The following is a 12,809-nucleotide window of genomic DNA, read 5'->3' on the forward strand; positions in this document are numbered from 1 at the left end:
GGAGGAGATCCTGAATACTCAAACAGTTGTTTTCGTAGGTTGACATAATTAATTTGTCAAACAGCGGTCACGTACAGGAGAAACGGCTCATGGAGAATTCTCACAATTAAAGCCAAAGAGTCGCTTTAATACTTTTAGATTCAACTCTTGAAGGTGATTAACACTAACGGACATCTATGACGCCAGACAAGTTTTTGTTTTGGTGTATAATTATGGGTCTATTTGTGAATTTTGTTGAAAAGTGGAAATATGATGCATACACCACTAGCAGGGATACATCGTGTCTGTCAGAAAGGTTTATATTAGCTCAGGATAACGTAGATGAACCAATATAGACCTACTATTTTTTTCAGAAGAGTAACAAATTGTACATGTATAGATATATACAGTACAAATAAAGTATAAGATTAGGTGAAGTACTGCTTTTAATATCTCCCAAACTTCTTTTAAGGACTCACTGAATTAAATCAGAGCACCAGGGACTTGCCAAAGAAAATAAACAGATTTTTAATATTTATATAATATTTAATCATTTATTAAACCGTTTTTGAAGCTGTAAAACAATAGTCGAGAATACCTCAGTTGGAAATCAGTCATGTTGGTGTTCAGTTGGCAAAGAAATGGAAAATAACAAACAGGAGGAGATTCTGAAGGGATGTAAATAATCTTCATGTGAGCATGCTTGAATGCTTCCTTTTCTTGGACATCTTCACTCTGCCAAGACCAAAAAAGACTGACAATGATTGGACGATGAGTCCCTTCACAGTTTTCAGTCACCAGCAGAGGTGTGTTGGCAGTGACACTATGATTTAATGAGGCCTGCCAATGTAGATTCATTATTTACAAATAAACAAAGGACGTTAAAATGTTCTTACAAAGATGGTGGAAATATCCAAGCTTTTGTTTTTGTTTTTTTTTTTTCATTGAAAGCACTAACGTATATGATATTTTGTAATAGTGATATTACTGCAACATGCACCATCTATTGTCTATTCCTATTAATCTATTTTCTACTTTTCTATTAATGTTAAAAATACTCTGCATATGTTTAAACAGCTGCATACGTGATTTGTCCGTATTCCTTAACTGTCTCTGGTAACACATACAGTACTGGTATCACCTTAGCATAATTGAAACCACGCTTGTTCTTGGCTGGTATTTCGATGGAAAGTCTTATTGTGTCTTCAGGTATTGATTTGGTATTATAACAAAACAGTTGTTTACATTCAGTGCATGCTTGCGCGTGGGTGTTTTCCATTCATTTTAATGGGAAGTTTTTCTGCCTTTAAAATGGGTGGAAAACCTATGCATTTGGATGAATGTCTTGATTCTAGACGGATGTTGCTAAACCTACAGTATCTCCATAATAGTGCAGAGAATTTGCTGATTATTGTAATGGAAATGTGCGGCTGCCGCTGCATATTTGAATCTTAGCACGGTCATTATTTCCTCCTCCTCCCTTTTTTTCTTTTGGATCATATCCATGGATAATGGAATAAATTCACACTTGAATCCGTATTTGTGTCTAAATACCACTCAAAAAAGTAACTGTCAGATAGTAAAGTATTTATTTCCTCATAACAATTCTCATTAACATTTTATTTTTCTGAATCATCTCAGTAATTCAGTTTTGTTTACTCAAGTAATGTCGACACCTGTCATATTTAAACTTATATTCAGCTCAAAAAGCTGGACATGAGTAAGTCTCTGTAATATTTAATATTCGACTTATGCAACTCAAGAAAGATGACTGTAATACTGTGGCTCTATGAACAGGCCTGTGGCACGGTAAAAAGACCAGAAGCAGACACTGTTCAGTACATTTTCCCTCCCTGACAAAAGTGACATTTTAAACCAAACTGTTTCCTCCAGCAAAGAAGATGAAACATTTGGTCACAAGCACCATGACACTTGTGACACACACCCACACACATGCAGGAAGGCTCATGCATGCAAAGACACGAGCGTACGTTCTCACATGTTTTATCTGTTTCCCCTGAAGTTCTGTCACTATAATTCAGTGCCTGCGAGATCTACTAGAGTCATTCTGAAAGATTTGTAACAGCTGGTGAGTGCTGCACAGATGCAGAGCATGCCAATAATCTGTTGAAATCCTTTTATTCTTCTTCACAATCTGAAGACAGATTTAGAACAGAGCCTCGTGGTCCACATGAATGAACCTGTCTGAATGGATAACTCTTTTCCCCATGGATGGAGTTTTTGGTGTGTTGGGATGGGACATTCTCACATTGTTTCATCTGTTTTCAGTTCTGGGAATTGAAATGTAAAATGTTTAACATCTGATGATTGCTGGTTTTCATTTTGGCACAGCAGGGATAGTGGCATAATGTGAAGACAGAAGAAAAGAAATAGATATCCAGCACCGGTGGGGCTCTCTGCGTATTTATGTACCCGCTCTGGCAAAAAGCAGTCAATTAAAATCCTGCATTGATGTGAGGATTATGCTATTAGTTGACACCAGCGTTCTCATTAGCTGCTGTGTCACTGCTGGGCAGGACTGTGGCGGTGAGAGAGTGGAGAGACGCTGAGAATTTCTCTGCCAGCGACTGGTGATTATTGGTTTACTTTGCTGTCTTTGGTGAACTTGGCTTGTCATTTTTCTGCATAATAGCCCACTTGTAAACCAGTTTTGTGACATATCTGTCGTCTGGCTTGATTCCCCAACTGAAGAGGATCATGGGCATAATGCCTCCAAATGAGGATTTCTTTTGTACTTTTAGAGCCTTAAGTTTTGGTTTACACAATTTTGAGACAAGTTCAGGGAGGGAAAATATCAAACTTTTGGCAGCAAAGAGAAAGCTTTGTGGACTTAACAATTAACACACACACACACACACTGATAAGTATCTAGAGATGTATCATTTAGATGAAAAACACACTTGTAAGCATGCCACTCTTTGAGCTAATATATTCTTAAAGGTAGAGTGTGTAAGATTTTTTATAGTGTTCTTTCCGATCTAACTGTTGATTATAATTGAATAAAATAGTGCTGAATCAGTCAAAAAACTACTTTTTTTTTACATTTAACCTAGAAAAACCTGTTTAAATATACATAGCGCTGGTACTGCTTGCTGGGCACCACCATTATCGATGCCATTTTTTTTCCCTACATGAGCTAACAGAGGACAATAATTTAAGTCAGGTGTGTCAAACATGCTGTCAGGGGGCCAAATGCGGCCCGCCAAAGGTTCCAGTCTGGCCCCTGGGATGAATTTACAAAGAGCAAAAATTCCACACTTTTGAACTGAATTAAGCAAAAAAAAAAAAAAAAGTTAGCTTGAGTTAAGGAAACAATCTTGAATTAAGCCAAAAAAAACTTCAATTAAGTAAAAAAAATCTTTAATGAAGCCAAAAAAAAAATCTTCAATTAAGTAAAAAAAAATATTCAATTAAGCCAAAAAAATCTCAAATTTAGCAAAAAATCTTGAATTACACCAAAAAAAAACTTCAATTAAGTAAAAAAAAAAAATGAATTAAGCCAAAAAAAAACTTCAATTAAATAAAAAAAATCTTTATTGAAGCCAAAAAATCTTCAATTAAGTAAAAAAAAGTCTTCAATTAAGCCAAAAAAATCTCAAATTTAGCAAAAAATCTTGAGTTACGCCAAAAAAAAATCTTCAATTAAGTAAAAAAAAAGTCATGAAGTGAGCCAAAAAAAATCTTCAATTAAGTTTAAAAAAAAATCTTGAATTAAGCCAAAAAAAACTTCAATCAAGTAAAAAAAAATCTTATATTAAGCCAAAAAATCTCAAATTTAGCAAAAAATCTTGAATTAAGCAAAAAAATATTCAATTAAGTAAAAAAAAAAGTCATGAATTGAGCCAAAAAAAATCTTCAATTAAGTTAAAAAAAAATTTTGAATTAAGCCAAAAAAAATTCAATTAAGTAAAAAAATCTTCAATTAAGCCAAAAAAATCTCAAATTTAGCAAAAAATCTTGAATTAAGCCAAAAAAAAAAATCTTCAATTAAATAAAAAAAAACCTTGAATTAAGCAAAAAATCTTCAATTAGTTAAAACAATTTTCAATGAAGCAAAAAAAAGTTCAGTTAAGTAAAAAAATATTTAATTAAGCCAAAAAAATCTAGAATCAACAACTTAATTTTTTTCCCTTCGTTTTAGTGCAAAAAATAACATTAAATTATGAAAATATTTACATTTACAAACTATCCTGTAACAATAAAATGTGAATAACCTGAACAAATATGAACAACCTGAAATGTCTAAAGAAAATTAAGCACAATTTTAACAGTTTTTCTGCCTGTTCCTCAGTGTTTAGGGTCTTTGTAGATCTGATCCATAATGCACATGTAGAAATGATAAGATGAGGAATAATATTGTTAACATTGCACTAAATTTTCTTACATTTTTTTAATTTAAATTTCAGTTTTTTCAGGGTTTTTTTTTTTTTTTTGGGATAGTTTAGAAAAGTAAGTATTTTTCATAATTTAATGGGTTTTTTTCACACTTAAACAAAGACAAAAATTTGGAGTTGTCATTATTTATAGGTTATTATGTTATTATTTTTCTGGTCCGCCCCACTTCAGATCAAATTTAGCTGAATATGGCCCCTGAACTAAAATGAGTTTGACACCCCTGATTTAAGCAGACACCAGCAGAATGGGGCGGGCTTCTCCATTGGTTGTACTGGCAGCTGGTGGTAGAAATATTAACTTCATATATAGGCTGCAGGAATTAAGCAGCATTGCAGATCATATGTAACAATTTTATTTAGGCATACACAACAGAAATTAGTCGCACAAAACAGTGAGTGATGTAGTCCACAAGTCTACTTGCACAGGCATACACGTGGAAAAATTTCAAAAAAATAGTAAGACGTTATTCTACAAACCTCCACTCTTTCGCACCAAAGTCTCCGTAAGTCTGAGATTCTGTCCTCCTCTGCCGTGGGTCTTCTTCAAAGCCCAGCTGGAGTCCTGCTTCTCCCTTGACCCCCTGATGCTCACGGACCTTAATCCGGACCTCAATACATAATTCTACAAGTAACGCGATGGTCCCATATGTGGAGGACGTGTCGATAAAGCTGTGAGAAAGTGAGCTCCCCTCACCTTATCATTGACTATCTGGGAGAGTGTTGTCCCCCTCCCCCCCTCCTACAGTTGAGAACCACAGGTCCATGCCAAAGTTTTTGCACATACAGATGGACAGATGGACGATGAACTGATGACACTACCCTGCAGCGAGGGCCGAGGCTAAAAATGATAGAACTAGAATAACCAAAATCATGTTCTTCCACATGACAAATGATATCTTAAATCTTTTCATGTTCAATTCAGGAAAGTTTTTATTTCTTTACACTTAAGTCATCGCTTGATGGAAGTGAAGACAGAGAAGTTGAGGTGCTTGCCATTTTGGTAGGTTGTGGAAATGATGAAAATTGCAAAAGATACAGCCAAGGCTTTTTGTCCCAAAGTGCCAGCCGTTAGATAAGCACAACCCCGGAACAGAGAAATCGTGCTATCTTTGCATTGATTCAGGTGTTTGCTGCCACCTAGGGTAGGGGAGTTACACACTGTACCTTTAATAAAACATTAACTCTAAAAATTGCTGTAAATACAGGAATTACTGTCACAATTGTCACCCTTTATTCATCAGAATAATAAGACTGACTTTGCATAATGTTTTAAAGCAGCAATGGTCTCTTTCCAGTCTGCAAGGTCATATAAAACCAAACAGAAGTTCCAAACATGACAGCAACCACAGGAAAAACAATGATGTGGTTTTTCCCCTTGCACAATCTCTTGTGATCAGGCCGATCATTTCTTTCTTTCTACAAACAAATGTCATCTTTCCCAAAGTGTATTGTGCATAAAAGAGCAGCTGTTATTTTTCATGAATGGCAAAAAACACTGCAGGCTTTCCAGAGTTAAGCAAAATATAAGTAAAAACCCAAAGAAAGAAAGAAAGAACAAACTTTGGACACTTTGTTGACAAAATCCTACACAAGATGTTAATGACAGGCCATAGACAGACACAAACCATCATATCATTATATCATTACAGTATGAAGTTGTAGTGACCACACATATGCATTTCTCAGTCTCTGTGTTAAAATAAAATTTGGAGTCAACCGTCAAAAGAAAAGTTGATGCTATAAATCCAAGTGGTCATATTTAGTTCGACTTCCCTTTGCACTTAACATGTCTTTAATCCTTTTGTTCAGACATGATGAGAACTGTTCAAACAATTCTCATCATCAGATGTTTCTAACTGTTTGTGCTGCTTCTTGTCATGAGGACAGGGGTCACACTAAATAGTCAATTTAACCTTTAAAACCCATTTAGTTCAGTTTTGTGTATGTCTTTTAGGGCTGTGCACTTATTTCTTGTATTTTCTCATTTTATTTAAAGAAAAGAGAATGAGAAATAAATTAATATTTCAACCCTGCAGAAACAACAAAGCTAATGGTGGATTAAGCCATTTGCACAGTACTGTATATGTAAATTGATGTCAACTATTTATTTAATGGCACTGTGTTGTTTCTAATAATAATAAGCACTATTAATCCTTTATAGGGCACTTATTGAAATACACTGAAATTCAAAATTTCAACCTTTGTGCATTATTGGACATCGTCATCTACCTCCTCTTGCCAAAAATTTTTCCAGCACCACTTGCTAAAAAGTAAACACATGCAATAAAACAACTATTATAATGTCATAAACTGACAAAAATCCCCCATATTCACTCTCTACAGCTACAACGTTTCTATAAAATCTCTCTGAATCGCTGTACAGGGTGGGGAAGCAAAATTTACAATGAACATTTAGTTGTTTTTTTCTCAGCAGGCACTACGTCAATTGTTTTGAAACCAAACATATATTGATGTCATAATCATACCTAACACTAGTATCCATACCTTTTCAGAAACTTTTGCCCATATGAGTAATCAGGAAAGCAAACGTCAAAGAGTGTGTGATTTGCTGAATGCACTCGTCACACCAAAGGAGATTTCAAAAATAGTTGGAGTGTCCATAAAGACTGTTTATAATGTAAAGAAGAGAATGACTATGAGCAAAACTATTACGAGAAAGTCTGGAAGTGGAGGAAGCAACAAAAAATGTACCAAAGCTTTTATTAAAGCTCTGAAATCCAAAATCCTAAAGGATCCAACCAAATCCATGAGAAAAATGGCAATTGAACTTGAGGTAGACTACAAGACCGTTAGAAATGCAGTAAAATATGATTTGAAGATCTAAATTCTCATGACTTTCAATAAACTAATTGGTCATACACTGTCTTTCAATCCCTGCCTCAAAATATTGTACATTTTGCTTCCCCACCCTGTATAGTGTTATAAAAACCAACATGCATCTTGACCGCACAGAGCCATGAGATTGGTCCCATATTTAATGTTTGCAGAAATTACCAAAAATAGTTACTTGCCCAATAAAGGGTTAGTAATAAAAAAAAAAAAAAGAAGAAGAAATACTACTAACTTTGCCAACTGTGTACCATGTGAACAGTGCTACCGCATGATGAACATACTCATTTTAAGCTTTGAAGTGTGGTTAATTACACTTACATACATTTAGGTTTTTGTTGCAAAGGTTTCTCCATGTATGTTTTTTTCCATTGTTGGGTCAGTGGCTATATGTTCTTGCATCCCCTAAAGGATCACACTCAAATCCTTTGACCTGATAATAGTGCACACTGATTTATTCATAAGCTATTTAGTCTAATTAACCAACATATTCAGACCCCCACTTGAAACAAACAAATCGCTCATTTACCAGGGATATAGTGTTCTGTTTCTCTCTTTACTTCACACTTCCCCCATACACAGACACACACCTCGCCTCGGGCTCCCTTCTGTGCTGTATAGTGTTTTATGGGTAAAATGAAAACTCCATCAGACATTATCATACGATTAAGAAAGGGAATTAAGATTCAAGGAGAAGTTGAGCTAATTTGAAGTGGGTTTTGATTGTACTAATTGTATAATCTTCTCCACTCCCACGTTTACAGTTTGGCCCATTAAGACAAATGTCTAGAGAGTGCATCTTAGTGTTATTCCTCTTCATTTATCTAGTGGAAAATGGCTAAAAAACCAAAATTACAGCCTACATTCACAATTTTTCAAAAGCATTTATTTCTCGTTATCATTGTGTGGGCTGTGTGGGCCTGTTGTTCGTTGGCTATAAACTGCCATGTATGTAATATCATAATCAGATAGTGAGGATCTGGAGACAAAAATGGAATCGCAGGTACCATTTTCCTGTCACTCGGTGCTGGAAAGTGTGATTCAGGTAATGGGAGCAATCTGAGGAGGCATTAGATTGAAATCCTACAGCAGTAAGTCACAATGCCAAACCAGCTCCCTGCTTTCCTGTGGCAAATGTCACCCTTTATCTCCTCATAAGGCTTTACCTCAAAAAAGTTATGGTCTGTAGACAGCATGTCATAATAAAAAATAATGCTAAGATTGGATTTTACCATATGTCATCAAGATTTCAATCACACTTGTCCTGTATGCCAGTTTACATGCGCAGAGATACTGTGATTTATTTTATTCTAACCTTCCCATTTACAGTTTGCCTCTGCCAAACATAGTTACATTTATAAAAATATCTTGACAGATTTTGATGATATGTTTTCTTTCAATGTTTCTTGTAGAAAACCATGTCATGGCCTCCCATTCAACAGTGAGTATCCGTATTTTGGATGTAAATGACAATCCTCCTGAGTTGGCCACACCGTACGAAGCCAAAATTTGTGAAGATGCCAAGCCAGGTCAGGTAAGTCCTCCATAAAATAAAATCATATCATTTCATAAATGCATTTACTATATGAATTCCACATCTATATTTTGCACTGTGGAAATAAGATAACCAAAGGTAATTAGATTTTTCTTTGGACTGAATGAATGTTGAGATGATCGACTTTCTCATATTCATTTCTTAAAGCAGCGTATGACTTTCATCACAACTTTTTCTTTCATATTTGTAAAACCTGAGTGATAGCCTAATTATCACTAATCCATTAGTCTTCCCATGCTTATGCATCTGAATCTCTTCCCCCACAGTGAACAACTTCGAAGATAACTCCATCATAAACACAGTCAGCTTGTTTACATAACAAACCAAAACATCACTTGGGCTTTTTCGGAAATTTTGTCGCAACGTGCATTATGGGAATGGGAATTCCATGCAGCAGCAATTTCGCTGTCTCTTCGTGTGGCCTTTACCTCCATCCACCGACTGTACTCATTCTTTAAAACAACCCTGGTGGACTGTATAATTTTGCGGTGTAGCGATCTGGCTCATTTTCTTGCTGAATCTGTGAGGAACCCCTTTCACTTCCCACAGTGCAATTCGCAACAACATTTTCTCTGGTTTTACAAATTTGAAAAAAAAAAAAAAAAGATGAAAGTCATATGCTGCTTTAAATTGCAACATAGCATCGGAGACTGAAGAGGGAGCAGAACAGTTCCAGGATTGCCTGAAATTACCAGGTTTTTCTGCCTCAGGTATTGATTGTATGTAATGTACACAGTCTTGTCAAAAAACAACCCACTCTAATATTTGGTTGGACTGGCTTTAGCTTTTATTATGGTGTGCATTCACAAGTAGCATCGTTTCAGTGTGCTTATGCAACTACCGTAACTTTTATTTCCGTCATTTTTGGGACACATAACGTTACTGAACTGAGACCTGACCAACTGAACCAACCCCAGATCACAGGCTTGTACTGTAGGCACTAGGCATGATGGGTAATTGCTTCATCTACCTCTCCTCTCATATGACCCTGTTCCACTGAAACACAGTCCAATCTTTAAGCCTGCTGGATGTTTCATGTTGTTATGGAAAAGAGATGCCCCTTTTCCATGCTTCAGGGTTGAGACACAGAATCATGTCAGTCCAATCTTCAACAAACTGATGGTTGTTAAAGAAATGCAAAGCTACATATTGCATCAAATAAGATAATCACTGCAGTACTTATCCAAAGAACGGACCTCATTTGTTTGCTTGGTCAAATCTAGGTGGAGACTTTTTTGGCCAGGCTGTGTCCAAAGCAATTAACAGAGAATGAATAGTATGTTCCTTTAATAGTTGCTTTGATACATTTAGTCTCAAATCTTCATTTAAACACACATTGACATCCACCATTTAATACATCACAGTGGTATTACAGATTTCCTTCACACTAATCAGTTCCTTATCTTTCTAGAGCTGTTCTGTTATTGTGTTTTTGGTTTGAATCTTTTTAATTGCTCATGGAGATCTTTCTGACACTTAATACCAAGAGCAATTTTTCACTCACGAGTCTTGGCAAAAAGCACAATTTTCCCCAGTGTTGGTGCCAGAGACACTGAATCTTTCAGAATACATTTATTTTCTCTTTCTTTATGCTTTGTGACGAGTACAAGACATGATTTTATTTTTTTCATATATCTGACAGATTATAATTTGACATGTTTTTCTGTTCCAGTTATACATTTGTTGATTGCAAACAGCTATAGTTTATTTTTTATTTATTTTTATTTTTTTCATTTTTAAAACCCAGATCATAAAATACAGATGCAGCAGTAAGTGTAGATTACCATACAATTGTGAATTACTAAACCACACACTGGTGTTATAAATGAAATTACAGAGTAAATGAACTCTAGGATGATTTTTATGTGCACCATTACTCAGCGATGCCCAAACACTGGAAGTTGGTTTAAAAAAATCAGACTAAACGTTTCTATAATGCTCCATCCATTCCATCTTTGGCCAGGTCTTTCCACTGATTTTTTTTTTTTTTTTTTGTTCTCCTTTTTCTTTCCATAGTCAACAGGCCCTATGTTGAGGTGGACCCAATTATCATGTGTAGAGCAAAGGAATAATTAAAAAAAGCAAGGCTTTAAAGTGTGGCCTCCATGCTGGAAGCTGCATTTACATGTCTAATGAGGCTCAGGCCTCTACTCCCCTTGATCAGCAGACTCTTAACTGCTTATAGCCCCCCTGTGCCTCTGCAACACTGGGCGCCTGTGCCTTTTCTACAACACTGTCTGGTCTGAACTCCCTCGCTCCTACCCCACTCCCTCTCCCATTTGCAAGAGCCCACATTAACCTTCAGCTCCTAATCACACAGAGATGATTAGTCTTCCAGCAAAAAAAAAAAAAAAAATCATTGCTGGCTTCCAGCATTGTAAAAGAAAGGGTTTTTAATGCTCTCATTCACGAAAAATAATGTGAAATATTTCATACTATAATTACAGACTAAAGAAAAGGATTAAACAGTGCAATCTATCTATCTATCTATCTATCTATCTATCTATCTATCTATCTATCTATCTATCTATCTATCTATCTATCTATCTATCTATCTATCTATCTATCTATCTATCTATCTATCTATCTGTCTGTCTGTCTGTCTGTCTGTCTGTCTGTCTGTCTGTCTGTCTGTCTGTCTGTCTGTCTGTCTGTCTGTCTGTCTGTCTGTCTGTCTTCATTTATTTTCTTTTTTGTTTGTATATGTTCTTTTTTTCTATTCTCCATTTTGCCTGTTTTCTACAGACTCTTTCTTGTGTGTTGTTGTGGGAGCGCTGTTGGAGTTGGCTGCAGAGATTGAATGAAAATGTGTTAGCCTTGGGTCAAAGGCTTTCTAACGTTCATTTTCAGCCTCTGGGGTAAACACTGCAGGGCATGGGGGAAACAATTTTCTCCTCCATGTTATTTTCAGAATAATATAAAAAAACTGGTTTTCAGTAGTTTTTGTCAGTCAGTGCATCTTTACCTTTTGAAAAATAATAGAACATTGTGAAAACATTGATTTGAAGGTTTAATTGTTCATTGTCTGTGTTTTCTTATAGAACCTTTCAGATCCTTCAGAGAACAGACCAGCTAATTCATTACTCATACAATATAATACTGTATATACAGAGACATAAACAGCATGGAACAAAAAAAAATGATTTGCTACCAGAAGCCACATTAATGCTGCAGTGTTCATACAGTCAGTAGGTGAAATTTTGATTCATGGAGCTCAAAAAATGAAAGTGTTGGCAGTCCTCGTCTAAAGCCCTCTGGTCTCGTGAGAGGTAATGAAGTTGTTTGTCAGCTGTCTGATTGGAGCAATTTGGCCACATCAGATATTCATGCTAGCACAAGCAACACCAACAATTCATCCAGTTTGGAATAAATAAGGATAGAGGCCATGTTCTGTATCTGCACCACCAGCAGGTTCAGAGTATGACAGTGTTCACATCACATAACACTGTCATTGATCATTTCAGATATATTTATTTTCTTTTTTATGCCTCTGCAGCATTTGTGCACATACACACATGTACTCATAGAGGCTTCATTTTTCTTTATGAGAAATGTCATGAATTTCTGTCTAATTTCATCCTTGTATGATAAAGTAGCAGAAGTTACACTTGCATGTTGCATGTAAAGAAATCTTGACAGGTTTGTCAGGCGCCAGTATTCAAATGAAACATTGTAGTATCACCCAGTGCATTATTTGACACTGCACATTGTCCTTTTTATCAAATATTGCAAACAGGTGAAACATGTTTAGCATGTCTGAATTAGTGCAGCCACCGATAATATAGTATTTAAGTATTATTAAAAGAAAAGTGTTGCAAGTCTCACGTCATTGTCATTTTCAATTGATACATCTCTTGATCTTGTTGTGATAGGACCCACTGGTGGCCATAGGGACTTAAAATTACTTGCCTTTTAAACAACTTAATTTTAGCAAAAATGTATCTGAAATTTTTTAAAAAATGTTTAGATTATTCTGATATAACACTTATCCTGTGTCCTGAAGGTTCATG

At 35.6% G+C, this 12,809-nt stretch overlaps 1 pseudogene; it reads left to right on the top strand.

Annotated features, from left to right (window-relative positions):
- LOC115419949 (cadherin-22-like) overlaps positions 1-12,809 on the top strand; it is a 77,040-nt pseudogene that overhangs the window by 24,440 nt on the left and 39,791 nt on the right.

The sequence above is a fragment of the Sphaeramia orbicularis genome, chromosome 5, assembly GCF_902148855.1.
Source record: "Sphaeramia orbicularis chromosome 5, fSphaOr1.1, whole genome shotgun sequence".
In the NCBI taxonomy this organism is placed as follows: Eukaryota; Metazoa; Chordata; class Actinopteri; order Kurtiformes; family Apogonidae; genus Sphaeramia; species Sphaeramia orbicularis.